General features: G+C 45.4%; 1 pseudogene; it reads right to left on the bottom strand.

Moving 5' to 3' along the window:
• Window positions 1-494: 494 nt before the first annotated feature.
• Window positions 495-1445, bottom strand: LOC121464799 (annotated as a pseudogene).
• Between the last annotated feature and the right edge of the window lie 15003 nt (window positions 1446-16448).

Below are 16448 nucleotides of genomic sequence, written 5' to 3'. Positions count from 1 at the left end.
TCTGCAGAGCAGTAGCGTGGGGCTCATGGGGACCAGCAGGGCTGTAGCTTGAATGACTGATCTCTACCTCCTAGGAGCTCGGCCACCACCGAGCATATTCTGTCTCCGAGAAGCTCATCATGATTAGAAAACAACTCTGTGTCCAAACAGAAATCAAACAAAAAAGCGCTCTCATCTGCAGGATTCAGGGTCCTGCATGGCCCCCAGTAGTGAGTACCACTCCTCTGGCGTGCCATGGCAACAGTGGACACACAAGAAGGGATACAGGTTACTGATACCAGGCTGCCTGTCCCACTAGAGCCCTCCACAAGGAACCAGAGACAAGGACGGCACAGGGTGCTGCAGCAGGACTCGTGCTTTATTGTGGGAGATATGAGGAACATCGGTGGGCAGCAGAAGCTGGGCTTTGTTCCTGGTCCTTACAACACAGCCCTTGACCTCCATAATTAATAGGGACAGACTCTGCACAGGAGGCCCCTCCAGCCCCTGAACACCTACTGTGTAAGGGGCCTCATGCCCAGCCTGGCACTGAATCCGTTCCAGTGGTGCTGGTCATGGGCATCTCCATTCTTGCCAGGCAGCTTCCGAGCAGGCTGATGAGGCTTCTGCCATCCTAGCACTTGTCCCCATCCTCCTGCTCTGAGGAATCCACGAGGCTGCTCAGCTTGTTCCCAGGTTGCCCTCTCTGGAGGAGGTCTGCTTTGGCAGCTCCCCTGTCCAGGTACACTTTGTACTTGGGGTCCCCATGTAGGGAAGCAGGTGGTGCTCACTGTGAACACAGTCAGCTTGTCCCCAGCCAGCAGCAGAAACCAGATGAAGTTGAGCAAGGATTGAAAGAAGGTCCCCTTGATGGACGGGACCTTCTGTGCGTACCTTGTAAAGACCACCTGGGTACCTTTTCAAACAGAGAAACAGTTGTACACAGCCTGGGCCACGAATTCACCCACCCTCTTCAGAAGCCTTGTGTAGTGGAGTACCTGTCCGTCATGTTGGTACAGCCCTTGCCCTCAGTGGGGGGCAGGAAGTAATACTGAGACTTACAGTAGTATTGCAGACCCACAGCATGAGGGGCTGGTGGAAGCTGGGATGGCCCAGTTTCCCAGATCCTCCACTGGACCACTTCAGAGCTCTGGCCACCAACACTACTTACTCTTGCGAATTTAGATCCGTCAAAGTGAATACTGTAGCTGGCTGTACAATTCTCTAACAGTTCATCAGTTATATACACTGTTACCTTCCCTAGGGATTCGAGGATCGGCAGGGTCAGGTCAGCCTGGACTGCTCTGCTGGCCATGACCGAAGAAGAGAAATACTCCTGAGTACCTGAGATCTCAGGATTCTGAGTGTTTGTTTCTGGACATGTATCTGAAGAAGAGCATCTGGTACATCTTGTCTGCCTCGTGGTAGTCGCCCTTCTTGATACTTGTACACAGTTTGCCCTCCATGTGCTGGGGGCATCTTTCTGGGTGATCAAAACCAATACCATGGGCCTCTGCAATGTTCAGAACTGGTGCTGTGGCAGGCGATGTTGGCGGAGCCTCCTTGCTCCCTTCCCTGTGGCCACTACATGCACTCTACCAGAACTGATTTGTTTTCTTAGCAGAAGCTACTATTGATGGCTACTTCCCCATCTGCCTGTATCACTGTGGGAAACACTAGTTTCCCAGATAACACAGCAGTGCTGAGCTTCATTCTTCATCTATAGTTCAGAGATGTGCAAATTTGCAACATTTTTTTGAGGCTTCTCTGGATCCAGAGAATGTAATGGGGATTCTAGGCCCCAGTGACTTGTTTGAGTCTTTGCAGTAGCACAGGAAAACCCTGGGAGGGCTCTCCTGCATCTGGTGGTACCAGTAAATGTTATCGCCAATGCCAATGTCACTCCTCAGGGCACAGAGGAGGAGGGTGTTTCTGCCAATATAGTCTAAGAAAAGGAACCTGCAAAAGCAGAAACCACAGTGAACAGCAGAGTTGAGGTATAGCATTTTGGGGATCTGAACTAGAGGGACTGACTAAGTTTAGAAGTTCTCCCCAGGACTCTTGGGCCTGTCCGTACCTGTACATTGAGATGGAAAAATGAAGATGAGGGGAGTCCAAGCAATGGCAGGCACAGCACACCTTCTTCTCAGACCGGGGTCTTCTGTCTGGGCTGTCTCATTATCTCATCATCTGGACCCCATAGAAGAAGAGGTGCTAGTCAAGCAAATGAGTTCTCACTAACTCCTCCTAGTGGTTGGTTCAGTGTGGGCTCCTGAAAGAGCAAGCCAGGTGAAGTGAATTACTTTCTCCCATGGAATATAAAGTAGATGGTAAAACACTCAGGCCTGTGTGCAAAGACCTCTTTCAGATCCACAGGAGAGCGAGCAGCTGCTGATTCCTCACAAATTGGAGGACTCAGTCAGCCATGGGCCCCATGTCTGTTAGGGTTACCGCACGTGGGCACCTGTCCTGCAGAAACTCCAGAGAGACTCAGCACACTCCTGTAAGTCCCAGAGCAGCCATCACTTCCACAGTTGTTCACTATATCAGTGCTGCTGTGGGTTTCAGACTTACATTTCAGATGCATGAAAGGAAAACTACAGGGAGCATGGCGATGTGTCCTAATGGAGCCATCGCTGATGCATTTCCTGATGAATGTGGACAGGGACAGCACACGGGCAGTCAACACAGGAGAGCTTGGGACCCACCCAGGAGCTGAGGATGACAAACCCTGAACAGAGACAATGAGTCTGACAATATGAACAATCTGTTGCCTTTAATGGATCAAGGATGATTAGATCTGTCTTTGTTTTAGAAGAGGAGGCACTTGTTCAGGATGCTGTGTGTGAAAGGGGGTTCACGCAGTGAAGCAGGCCTTGATAAACATCACAGGAGATGACACAGCATGGCCTAGAATGCAGATCAAATACCAACACAGGGTCTGCAGCTGGCAGGCAGAGGGCAGAACCAGGCAATATGCTAAGATGTCATGTGTGGTTTTCAGGCAAATGTGTTAATGTGTTCAAGAGATACTTTATCAAAATGCTGCCTGTTGTTTCTTCTGACATTAGACACCCTAGTCTGATAGATGTTATGGGCTGAACTTGCGCAGAAGGGGCCTTGAAGAATGCATTTGCCCAAGGCTGATACAGTCCAACAGCTGAGAACCAGGGGAGACTGAAATGGGACAGACCTTGAAGGTGCAGCAGTGATGCAGTAAGCAGGGGTTGCAAAAAGAGGAGATGGTGCAGGGTACAAGATGGGTCGTAGGCCGTGAATTAGGAAATGAAGCAGGACCCTTGTGAGCCCTGCTGCTAAAGCTCAGCTTCCATGGTAGCCAGAGGAGTAGCTAGGTAGGCTTTCAGTTTTGGGGAGTCCTAGCAGTAATCACTAGCTCTGGCTGACTCCTTTCACCCTGGGCTCTGACAGGACAGGAGGACAGCACTGCTGAGTCTCCTAGGTGAGCACAGGGTGAGCTCTAATCTGACAGGACAGGAGGACAGCACTGCTGAGTCTCCTAGGTGAGCACAGGGTGAGCTCTAATCTGACAGGACAGGAGGACAGCACTGCTGAGTCTCCTCAGTGAGCACAGGGTGAGCTCTAATCTGACAGGACAGGAGGACAGCACTGCTGAGTCTCCTCAGTGAGCACAGGGTGAGCTCTAATCTGACAGGACAGGAGGACAGCACTGCTGAGTCTCCTCAGTGAGCACAGGGTGAGCTCTAATCTGACAGGACAGGAGGACAGCACTGCTGAGTCTCCTCAGTGAGCACAGGGTGAGCTCTAATCTGACAGGACAGGAGGACAGCACTGCTGAGTCTCCTCAGTGAGCACAGGGTGAGCTCTAATCTGACAGGACAGGAGGACAGCACTGCTGAGTCTCCTCAGTGAGCACAGGGTGAGCTCTAATCTGACAGGACAGGAGGACAGCACTGCTGAGTCTCCTCAGTGAGCACAGGGTGAGCTCTAATCTGACAGGACAGGAGGACAGCACTGCTGAGTCTCCTAGGTGAGCACAGGGTGAGCTCTAATCTGACAGGACAGGAGGACAGCACTGCTGAGTCTCCTCAGTGAGCACAGGGTGAGCTCTAATCTGACAGGACAGGAGGACAGCACTGCTGAGTCTCCTCAGTGAGCACAGGGTGAGCTCTAATCTGACAGGACAGGAGGACAGCACTGCTGAGTCTCCTCAGTGAGCACAGGGTGGGCTCTAACAGGATCATCAGTCACCACAGCACACAGCCCTCAGAATCCAGCTGGATTCTACTAGATCATATCCTTTGATCTTCCGAAAAGATTGCCACATCCAGAAGAAATCTTTAACACTCTTACAAAAATAAAGGAAATATACATTCTTAACTCTCCCACAGAGAATACCATCAGATTATTTCATTGGTGTGTGATTTACTATGAAGATATATATGTGGGGTTCCTCACAGCATTCATTATTAAGGGAACGTATTCCAGTAACTATCAAATGAATTTACTGCACTACAGTCTCCACTTTTTGCCTATACAATAGTCTGCCCCATACATGATCAGACACTCATTTATGAGATTCCTGCACTTATTTCACTGTCTGTATGTTTCGCTAGTCGATGTACAAATTTCAAATCCATCATTCTTCTCCTACACCAATGCATCCAATTCCCACCACTTTGTCTCAGCCAGCAACACCAGAGACACTATGTCCCTGGACACACTTGCTGTGCTGAGCAGGAAATCAGGTAGGTGAACTTCAATCTCCTTCCCATCCTCCAATCCCAGTTCCCAGTCTTATTCTCAGCTTTAGAGCAGGCCACCTGTTCTGGACTTTCCTTTTTTTCTGTCCCCATTCCTGGGAGAGTAAACAAATCCTCATTCTCAGCCTTCTCTTCACTTTGTCTTGGTCACCTTCACTGGAGACAGTCTGTCACTGCAGCCCTTCTGGCCATGCTGACCATGGAAGCAAATAGGCAATCTTCCCTCTCCTTCTGTCCTCCATTTTCAAACACTCGGTCTCATCCCTAACCCTGTACCAGACCACGTGCTGGATAGGGACTTGATTTCACCCTCTTTCTCCAACTCCCTGGGGACTTTAGAGATCCAGATGGCTGACCAAACTTTTCTCCCTCCTTGTGTATCTGCTGAGACACTTGCCAGTCTAGCTCATCCTACTCTTTCCTGCAATCTCCCAATACTAGAAACACTGCCCACCTGAAACCACCAGTGGCCATACCTGGGAGAGACTTAGAGCACTCTCTATAAGCTACCACAGCCACTGCACCCCTCCAAAAATTCTGAGAGAGCAACACAAACTAAGGGAGGAAAAACCTACCCAACAGACAGGCAAGACCAGATATCAACTACTGGAAGTGAAATCCTTCTAAGCCCAGATGTCTGGATGTCAGCATGAGGACAGAATCAAAACAGCCCCAACAGCGTGTCTCCACTAGAGTTCATCAGTAGGACGTCAGTAGTTCCCGAGCAAGGCAAACAGCTGACACACAGAACAAGGACTTCAAAATAGCTATTATGAAAATGGTCAAGGACCTTAGGAGGACATGAATGAATGTGTTAATGGAAATCTTTGGAACACAAGCAATGGATTTGAATGAAGAAGACAGGTCAAGGCTACACATGAAAGAAGAATCAATGAAGACAAGTGGAACCAAGGGGGAACTGGAAATAGACTGGAGCAAGAACCCTAGACGGAAGATTTCCTGACAGAATATAAGAGATGGAAGCAAAAATCTCAGATATTGAAGACAAGATAGAAGAAAATGGATTTCCCAGTCAATAACAGTGTTAAATCTAATAAAACTTCAAGCACAAAGCACCAGAAAAATTGGGATATTATATAAAGGCCAAATCCATGATTAAGGGGAATAGAAGGAGAAGAAAGCAAGGTCAAAGAAACAGGAAGTGTTTCCGATAAAATCATAGAAGAAAACTTCCCTAACCTAAAGATTGAGCTTCTTATTAAGGTAAAAGAAGCATACAGAACTCCAAATAGACTAGATCATTGAACAAATCATACTTGGCACAATATAATCACAACAATAAAACAAAGAATGTTCAAGGGTATAATAAAACATCAAGTAACATATAATGGCAGGAATTATTAGAATAAAATGATGACTGACATACTAATACTGACTATCATTATGACTAGGGTGAGCAAGGCACCATATAGGACTCGGTCAAGATTTCATCTACATGATGTAGCCAATGAAGTGTATTCCGGACAATTGATAAGCTGTCACAAAGAACCATACTCCTATTGACCAGGACAGGACCATCAGCCTCTGCAGAGGAGAGCACTCAATTGGGATGGTTGGTGTAGATCAAGGCCACGATACAGAAACTCATCATCTACCACAAGGAGATGCACATTGGACACAAATTCACTACACCTGACTGATCTCAAGATTAGACCCCTGACAAGCATGTCAGCTGGCTTGCCCCTGGTGACCCAGGAAGATGCTCCCTATATGTATGGTGGACAGAAGACTGCAGGCAGCTCACTCAACAAGGCTGCACACAATACCACTGGCCGTCATCTGCAGCTCCTTGGCAATCAGGTTTCCTTCTAAACTAAAGCCTGATGATGGCTCTGGGCTCAAAGATGTTCCAAGTTTGTTGACTTTTTCTGGGCAGTGATGTTTCCCAGTCCTTTTAAGCACTGTTTACCCATTTCCAGTACAAACACCTGTCTTGCTGTTTACTCAAAGTCAAGGAATTCCCCATGGGGACATCTGTCTGAATAATCATTGGATGGGACAACAGCACCTTGGGGCATGAAAGATGAAGGCTTGAACATAAGCAGATGTTACCAGATCAATCCAAGCCTCGGTCAAGCAGAAAGAGGAAGAGGCTCCTGAAAACATGTGGCTTCTCTTCTCTGCAGCCACACCCTGTCTGAGCACCTTAGGACGAGAGCAGATTCCTCAGGCAGCACTCACCTGCTGCAGCTTGGAGCAAGCTGGAACCCATGAGGAAGATAGGGTCGTCTTCTTGGGGTACCCATGCACCATTTGCTCCTAACCTCCTCTTCAGGGGAATTTTGCTCCTTTCCTTCTTGGTTGTGGACTCTGCCACCACCCACACATTCATCCCTTACTTTTCTGCTCTCGGAATGGAATTTCCTCAGGATAAATCACCTCTTCCCCATCCAGACGCAAGCCCTTTCTTCTGCCCTCTCTCACTGCTTTTATCCCTTGACATGTCCCACTTGCCCCACTCCTCCTTCCCCCTCCTCATCCTGTGCCTCCTTACCACCTAAGAGGAAAGCGTGCAAGCACTTCTTTACATGTGCTCATTGATTCTGTTGATGGAAGTGAGGGGAGAAGGAGATGGGGACCCAGAGTCATCTGGGACACTTAACTTTTCTCATGTGGACTCGGAGCGGGATGGATGCCTTGTCATTGCCCAGGATGATGTGACAGGATTCTTTGTTCAGCTACTTCTTCTGGGGACAAATGAAGTTCACCCTTGCACCCAATAGGAGAGGAGGGGTACAGAGCTCATGCCCTGGTGGCTGGAGCTGTCTATCAGGTAGAGGTTTGGGGCACACCTCCTTTCATGTTCTGGCCTGACTTGCTCCAGAAGCTGTTATGCCCCAACCAGGCCGAACACAGACCCGGGGTTTAGGGACCCCGGGTCAGGGCCGCATCGTCAGCCCTTGAAAAGAGAGAAACAAAGGACTGTTTTAGTGACATTGACATAGAAAGACTTAGCAAAAAGCTGATCTGAGGAACCAGAGTTCTCCACAGACTTCTTCTTCCCTTCCTAAACTGTTATCCCTTTGAAAGTCTTTTTTTCCCTCCAGTTTCCCTGCATTCGCAAGCCCTGCCAGCAACCTCTGCTGTCTGCTTCTGTCACAACTATGATAGACTCTTCATGAATAGGATTCAGTGTGAAAGCTCCTTTTGGGGTTCCAGACACCTTAATGTTTGGGTCCTGTAAATGGCTGAAGCCTGCCCATGGCAAAGTGCCTTTAAAAAAATCAGCTCAAATCATATGTGATTAACTGGCCTCACCCACTCCATTTCCTTAAAACTGCTTTTCCATTCTTTGTTGTTACTCACCTGGATGTTGTATCTTTTGTCTTTGGCATGCAGAGGCAGCAGAAAAACCTTTGAAAAAGGTTTCTGTTGGCCTTCACCTTAGCCTTCTCAGAAGTCCCGTCAGATCTTAGGTTTGCAGCATTTTCTGCTGTCTCGGGTGTCTCTAATGCCTTCATATCAGCACCCTGTGGGGCAGAATTCGCAGGTGAGTTAAGATCTGATGTATAAATCAGGGGAGCTGGACTTAGAGAAGCCCTTGCTAGTTTTTTCATTTATCTCCTGGCCTTTCTTTACCTCGGGTTCTGTCAGGAATGTTGGCAGGGCCAGCTCACTCCATCTTCTCCTCAAAGGAAATCGAGGGAGGGTGAGGCGATGGGAAAGCCTCCTGGAGTAGCAGACCTGTGGATGATATTTGCTTTTCCACCTGTAGATATGATGTTTCTGAAACAATAAGTCGTTTTTGGCTAAGGTCTCATAAAATCTATTTGGCACAGCTGTGTCACAATTCTCTTCGGCCATTATGTGAGTGAGCAGGTTGCGTTTATGAGACTTGAAATGGAGTACTCCGAAGCTGATTTTCGGCATGCTTGTAAACTGTCATCAGTGAAATCGACACAAAATAATTTATCTGCTATGTCCTCCATCTTTTCTGGTGGGGAATGGCTCTGCAACAAGATGCTAGAAATAAAAAAGAGCAAAATCAGCACTAGGGGACAAAGTTATAACTATCAGTTTGTACGTCAAGAAATCAAAAGTCTCACAAGCATCTTAATGATGCATCTTAGTGGTCAAAGATGCAAAAAACAAACAAACAAAGCACAACATTCCAACCTCAAAACTGTTATGAGAAAGTGTAAAAAAGAACAGAGCTAGAGATAACTTGGCAGTTGAAACAAAGAGCTGGTCCTTTGAAAGGATGAACAAATCTGACAACCCTTGACATGAACCCCCAAAGGAAGACACATATTGTTGAAATGTGAGACAGGAAAGAGATGAGTAAGATCCATGGGAACTCTAGGAGCTAAGACAAAACCTTGTACTCCAAAGTGTTGACAATCCTCAAAGAAAGAGATTGCTAAATTCATGGACCAGACACAATAAGAGATATAAGATGTTACCGAATATGCACCACCAGCTGCCTTCCCACTGCTGCACCTGGGTATGATGATGAATTGAGGAGCTCATGAAATGTGCTAAGATCCATATGAGTACAAGATTGAAAGAGAATAAGTCTCTTAGTATAAGGACAGCCCAGGACCAAAGATTGCATAGAGGAACATATCTTCTGTCTTTAAAAACAATGGAGATCAATGATCCACAAGCTGTATCACCAGAGACAAAAAAGATCGTTTAAAATACCCAAGGGTACATCCCATGTTCCTCTTTTTGGGTACTCACTCATATTTGGTTTCTAGCCATAAATAAAGGACATTGAGCTTATAATTCATGTTCCTAGAGAAGTTAAATAAGAAGGTGAATCCAAAGACAAACACATAGGCATCCTCATGAATATTAACCTTCATCAGTCGATGAAAGGAGACAGAGACAGAGACCCACATGGGAGCACCGGACAGAAATCTCAAGGTCCAAATCAGGAGCAGAAGGAGATGGAGCACAAGCAAGGAACTCAGGATCACGAGGGGTGCACCCACACACTAAGACAATGGGGATGTTCTATTGGGATCTCACCAAGGCCAGCTGGCCTAGGTCTGAAAAAGCATGGGATAAATCCGGACTAGCTGAACATAGCGGACAATGAGGAATACTGAGAATTCAAGAACAATTGCAGTGGGTTTTTGATCCTACTGCACGTACTGGTTTTGTGGGAGCCTAGGCAGTTTGGATGCTCACCTTACAAGACCTGGATAGAGGTGGGCAGTCCTTGGGCTTCCCACAGGTCAGGGAACCCTGATTGCTCTTCGAGCAGATGAGGGAGGGGGACTTGATCAGGGGAGGGGGAGAGAAATGGGAAGCGGTTGCGGGGACGAGGCAGAAATCCTTAATAAATAAATAAATTTAAATAAAAAAATACCCAAGAGATGCCCGATCATATGACAAGGGCATTTGTTCAACTATGTTCATTGCAGCACTGTTTGTAATAGCCATAACCTGGAAACAACCTAGATGTCCTTCAATGGAAGAATGAATGAAGAAAGTGTGGAATATTTACACATTAGAGTACTACTCAGCGGTAAAAAACCATGACTTCCTGAATTTTGCATGCAAATGGATGGAAATAGAAAATACTATCCTGAGTGAGGTAACCCAGACCCAAAAAGATGAACAAGGGATGTATTCACTCATAATTGGGTTCAAGCCATCAATAAAGGTCAGTGAGTCTATAATTGTTACCTTAAAGAAGCTAGATAAGTAGGTGAACCCAAAGAAAAACATATAGCTATCCTCCTGGGTATGTGAAGTAGACAAGATTGCCAGGCAAAAAATTGGGATCTTGGGGGTGGGGTGGGAGTGGGGTAAGGGGAGAGGGGGAGAGAAATGTGAGACGGGTAGGATGGGGAGAACTTGGGGAAACGGGATGATTGAGATAAAAGAAGGTTGGATGGGGAGCAGGGAAGCACATATTTTAATTAAGGGAGCCATCTTAGGGTTGGCAAGAGACTTGGACCAAGAGGAGCTCCCAGGTGCCCAAGGCGTGGTTCCCAGTTAGTTCCCTGGGCAGCTGTGGATAGGGAACCTGAAATGATCCTATCCTATAGCCATACTGATGAATATCTTGCATATCACCATAGAACCGTCATCTGGCGATGGATAAAGATAGAGACAGAGACCCACACTGGAGCACTGGACTGAGCTTCCAAGGTCCCAATGAGGAGCAGAAAGAGGGAGAACATGAGCAATGAAGTCAGGACCACAAGGGGTGCACCCACCCACGGAGGAGACAGTGGGGCTGATCTATTGGGAGCTCACCAAGGCCAGCTGGACTGGGACTGAAAAAGCATGGGATAAAACCGGACTCTCTGAATATGGCGGACAACGAGGGCTGCTGAGAAGCCAAGGACAATGGCACTGGGTTTTGATCCTACTTCATGTTTTGGCTTTGTGGGAGCCTAGCCAGTTTGTATGTTTACCTTCCTAGACCAGGATGGAGGTGGGGAGGACTTTGGACTTTCCACAGGGCAGGGAATCCTGATTGCTCTTCAGACTGGAGAGGGAGGGGGAGAGAAGTGGGGAGAGGGGAAGAAGTGTTAGGGGAGGGGGAGGGGGAGAGGAGTGAGAGGCTGGGAAGAGGCAGAAATTTTTTTTTTAATAAAAAAGAGGAAAAAGGAAAGAAAAAAAAACATTCTAAGATGGCGGAAGTACCCTGATGCCAAAACAATGAATGCACACATACACACACATGCACATTTGAGGGTGCAAACACACAGATACACAGACACACATACACACACACACTACTACACACACTCACAAAATGTATAATGTAATGTTCTTGATGTCCATCATCTGAAATAAGATTCCCTGTTCAACACTGTTTAAGAACACATAAGAGATACCTCATGTACCTTGTGTTAGTATAAGTGATGTCCTCCATCTTAGCCGACTCAGATGATTTTTTTGCAGCATTTTCTGCCTTCATATCAGCATCCTGTGGGGCAGAATTCGCAGGTGAGTTAAGATCTGATGTATAAATCAGGGGAGCTGGACTTAGAGAAGCCCTTGCTAGTTTTTTCATTTATCTCCTGGCCTTTCTTTACCTCGGGTTCTGTAAGGAATGTTGGCAGGGCCAGCTCACTCCATCTTCTCCTCAAAGGAAATCGAGGGAGGGTGAGGCGATGGGAAAGCCTCCTGGAGTAGCAGACCTGTGGATGATATTTGCTTTTCCACCTGTAGATATGATGTTTCTGAAACAATAAGTCGTTTTTGGCTAAGGTCTCATAAAATCTATTTGGCACAGCTGTGTCACAATTCTCTTCGGCCATTATGTGAGTGAGTGAGCAGGTTGCGTTTACGAGACTTGAAATGGAGTACTCCGAAGCTGATTTTCGGCATGCTTGTAAACTGTCATCAGTGAAATCGACACAAAATAATTTATCTGCTATGTCCTCCATCTTTTCTGGTGGGGAATGGCTCTGCAACAAGATGCTAGAAATAAAAAAGAGCAAAATCAGCACTAGGAGACAAAGTTATAACTATCAGTTTGTACGTCAAGAAATCAAAAGTCTCACAAGCATCTTAATGATGCATCTTAGTGGTCAAAGATGCAAAAAACAAACAAACAAAGCACAACATTCCAACCTCAAAACTGTTATGAGAAAGTGTAAAAAAGAACAGAGCTAGAGATAACTTGGCAGTTGAAACAAAGAGCTGGTCCTTTGAAAGGATGAACAAATCTGACAACCCTTGACATGAACCCCCAAAGGAAGATACATATTGTTGAAATGTGAGACAGGAAAGAGATGATAAGATCCATAGGAACTCTAGGAGCTGTGTGAAAATTTTGTGTTGACAATTCTTAAAGAGATTGCTAAATTCACAAAGCCCCCACAAAAAGAAATACAAGAACTAACCAATAATGGAACACCAGCTGCCTCCCACTGCTGCACCTGGGTATGGTGATGTATTCAGGAGCTCATGAAATGTGCTAAGATCCATATGAGTACAAGATTGAAAGAGAATAAGTCTCTTAGTATAAGGACAGCCCAGGCCCAAAGATTGCATAAAGAAACATAACTGCTGTCTTTTAATACAATGGAGATCATGATCCTCAAAAGCTGCTTCACCCGAGACAAAAAAGATCGTTCAAAACATTCTAAGATGGCAGAAGTACCCTGATGCCAAAACAATAAATGCACACACACACACACACACACACACACACACACACACACAAATTCGTTTACATTTGTGGGTTTACATACTCACACACAAACACAAACCCCGACACAGACAAACTTACATGCACACTCTAATACACACAGTCAAAATGTATAATATAATGTCCTTGTTGCCCATCATCTGAAATGAGTTTCCCTATTCAACACTGTTCAATAACACATTAGAGATACCTCATGTTCTCAGTATGTTCAGCAAGGAGTATAAGGGGTTAGTCCACACAAAAACTGATCATCAGTTAACAGACAAGTTTAGTGGGAAGAGTCCATGTTCATCCACAATGAATGAAATGTTGTTTTCTGAAATACACATGGACACAGCTTCGAATGTACTGTGCAAGTTTCAGAGATGTTCCGAGGCTAAGTAGAGCCGTGGATGTGTTTGTGGATTCTTAAAAGGGGAGTGCAGTAAACACATGCCAGGGGCTTTTGCGATATAACACAGGAGATGAAAACGATCCTTGCTTACTATATGTATGGATACATGTCTTGAGGCATATTTTCTACTTTTCATAGTTAAGGTTTGAAATAAAACAAGTCCCCAAAGAAATTATAGTACCCCATGGCCAAACAAAATTATAGAAAAGGGACCAAATTTAGAAAAAAAGTCAAATGGGCACAAGCAGAAATCAATGTCTCAGACACCAGCAGTAACTCTGTGACTTCAAAGATTGCACAGAACATGAAACTCATGGCAACAGAGAAGAAATCTCCCAATGTCAAGGTCCGTGAGACTGGGAAATCCCAAGTGTATCAGGACCAAATGCTAGATACAAATGCTCTCTATCCAACATGACTTTCTCTGCAGCTTCAGGATGAAGCCCAGGCCACTGAATGTCCTTTAGGAACAAATTCCTATCATTTCTCACAAAGGACAAGTTATGTAACTGCCGAGGTTGGACCAGTAACAGCAAGGAGTAACCCAAGGTAGTTTCTCTGTCTAATAACAGGGACTGCATCATTTATACCATGGCAGTGCACATTTTCTTAACAGAAAGCAACTTAAGGGGCATAAGGACTTTCTTGTCTCATGCCTTCTGAGTACAGCGGAGGCATGGCAGATCTAGGAGATGGGGAAGTTGGCCTGGGGAAGATGCGGCTGAAGCAGCTGGTTCCATGGCTTTGGCAGGCCCTTGTTGCATCCAGTCACCTAATACCTCTTGTCACTCTAGTGCTTTATTGATTTATGACTTCCCAAACCAATCAGCACTCCATACTAGAGACCAAGCATTCAGGCACATGAGGAATTGTAAGGCCTTTCACATCCAACCTTGAGGACTTTTTCAACTCTTAGCTAAGCCCCAAGTTAAAAGAATGACAGACTCAGGAACTCTGAGCTGACTTAGACTAGGGACTTGGGTCTGGACTACTGTGGTTGGAACTGCTTCAGTGGGTTTTTCACTGTGCCTGTAAGTTCTCTAAGAACTCACTAGGATAAACATCATCACCTTTTCACTCCTGATACTCAGTTTTTTTCCTTAAACTCATACGGATGGATCTAAAAGGTGTTAGGCCTCATTGAACATAGCAGTGTGGTGGGTTGTCTCTAATTGAGATGGCATGGTTTTGTTTTGTGGTGGATGGGACATGGCTATTCAGGAAGGTCATCAAGAGAATAGGTGACATGTGGGGCTCCACAAAGCTTGGAGAATATAATCATACTGGGGGTGTTGACAGTGCACACCATTGTGAGGCTTACTTTCTGAAATTATCTCCTCGTAGGGAATACTTAAAATCAGAAAAGAATATTTTAAAAATCTCAAAGTATCATGCTCATTTAAGATGCAAATTAAGCGTGGTTTAAAACAAGAAACTAATTTGAAAGCACAAATTAAATCAAACACCATTCAAAAAATATAGATAAAAACCTACAATTCAGGAAAGAATCACAAACTCTTTTGGTCTAATCAGATTAACATGTCTGTTTCCAAGTGATCAATAATAACCTTGTGAATGTGACCCAAATTCTGAATCTAAATTCCCTGAAGCCAAGAAGTGAACACCTTCTCTGCAGTGTGAGGACAAGACTCAGACTGGCCAATGCCTTCAATGGGCGGGGACTGCAAGACCTCACAATGTATCCAGTGAGGTCATTGCAAGGAAGCACTCATGCTATTCAGAACCAAAGAACTTATCCTCCTTCTTTCTCCCAGAATGGCATTTCTTTCTCCCTGGCTGTGACCAAAGTTTTGAGAAGAAACATCAGTTCCATAAGTCCTACACTCATACTCTGGCTCACAATGCACAGGAAAGGCATGAATGGAGACTTGGGAAGGTGGATCTCAAGCATGCTTGCATGGCTGTTCTCGGTTTCATTTCCTGTAATGACCCAATTTTTCCTTCTGGTTTCTACCACCCAGCTGTTTCACAACTTTTCCAGATATCACCCCCTTGTTGAGACCAGGAATTCAGAGATATGTGATGGTGTTATAATCTCTGTCATACAAACTTTAATGAGAACATTTTGAGTATAAGGAGAATAGCAGTAACACCAAGAATAGACTCAGTGAGCTGCCTGCTGAACCGAGTTAGTGATGTGGTTATTCACTGGACAGTGAACACATGGGCTTTGTCAATATTGCTTTCACCTAGACCCTCAAATTCTCTAGTGACTCTGGCTGCTGCAGACCTCCTGGTTTCTATACTCGTGATAGTCAGTCCCTTTTTATTAAACTCCCAATTATGGGAATCATATGGTATCCCGTCATAAACACTGTGATGCCATTAGGAAATGTGTTGTTCTTCAAGATGTCCAAACTCTTATTTTATTTTATGAGTGGGATGGTGCCAGAGGATGAGTCTTACAATGATAAGGGAATTCATAAGGCCAATGAAATGCTGTGGGAAGTAGCAAAGCTATTGAGTTGGTCCAAGTGCATGGTATAGTCAAACTATTTTCTAAAGCTAATATGTACTGACAAAAGCTTTAGGTTTAGAAATAAACCAATGTACAAAATGGCTAAGATAAATGGGCATGTAGTAGAAAATGGTTGGTAATAAAAAGAGAAAATCTGAAGTAAATGCAGAAAGTAAATCTAAAACTACAAACAGTAAACCAAAGTGTATACCGCAACACCAACTGCTCCTCCACCCCAGTGCGCCAGGTAACAAACTCACTGTGTTAGGTCAGTGGCGATCACTGATATTCGATTCCAAAGATGGCTACTAATAAATAACGTTTCAGAAGAAAATTCTGAGTCCCACTGCTTTGTACCCTACAAAGAGCTTCACTGCAGTATAAGGGACAAGGTCCAGGCCAAGCTGGTCCCTTATATGGGCTGGGGACTGTCTTTCCTCATAGTGGCTCCCTGTGAGGTCATACAAGCTGTGGACCAATCACAGCTAGCCAGAATCCTTCACCCGTTTCTAGTTCTTTTCATGGCTCCTCCCAAATCTATGTCAAAATACAACTTCGAGAGGCAAAGGTTGTCTTGTATTATGCTTTCTGACTGCCAGGATCGGCTAAGTGTTGGGTTCAGCTTCTGGCCCTGACAGGAGAGTGTGAGGCAACTGTTATCACTGCATTGATAGTTCCCCAGGGATTTTAAAGACCAACCACCTCCAGCCA

This window comes from Microtus oregoni, unplaced genomic scaffold, assembly GCF_018167655.1.
Source record: "Microtus oregoni isolate MIOR12 unplaced genomic scaffold, Mior012 000029F_ref0000214, whole genome shotgun sequence".
In the NCBI taxonomy this organism is placed as follows: domain Eukaryota; kingdom Metazoa; phylum Chordata; class Mammalia; order Rodentia; family Cricetidae; genus Microtus; species Microtus oregoni.
Note: the sequence above shows the minus strand (reverse complement) of the source record. Positions and strands in the feature narration are given on the sequence as shown.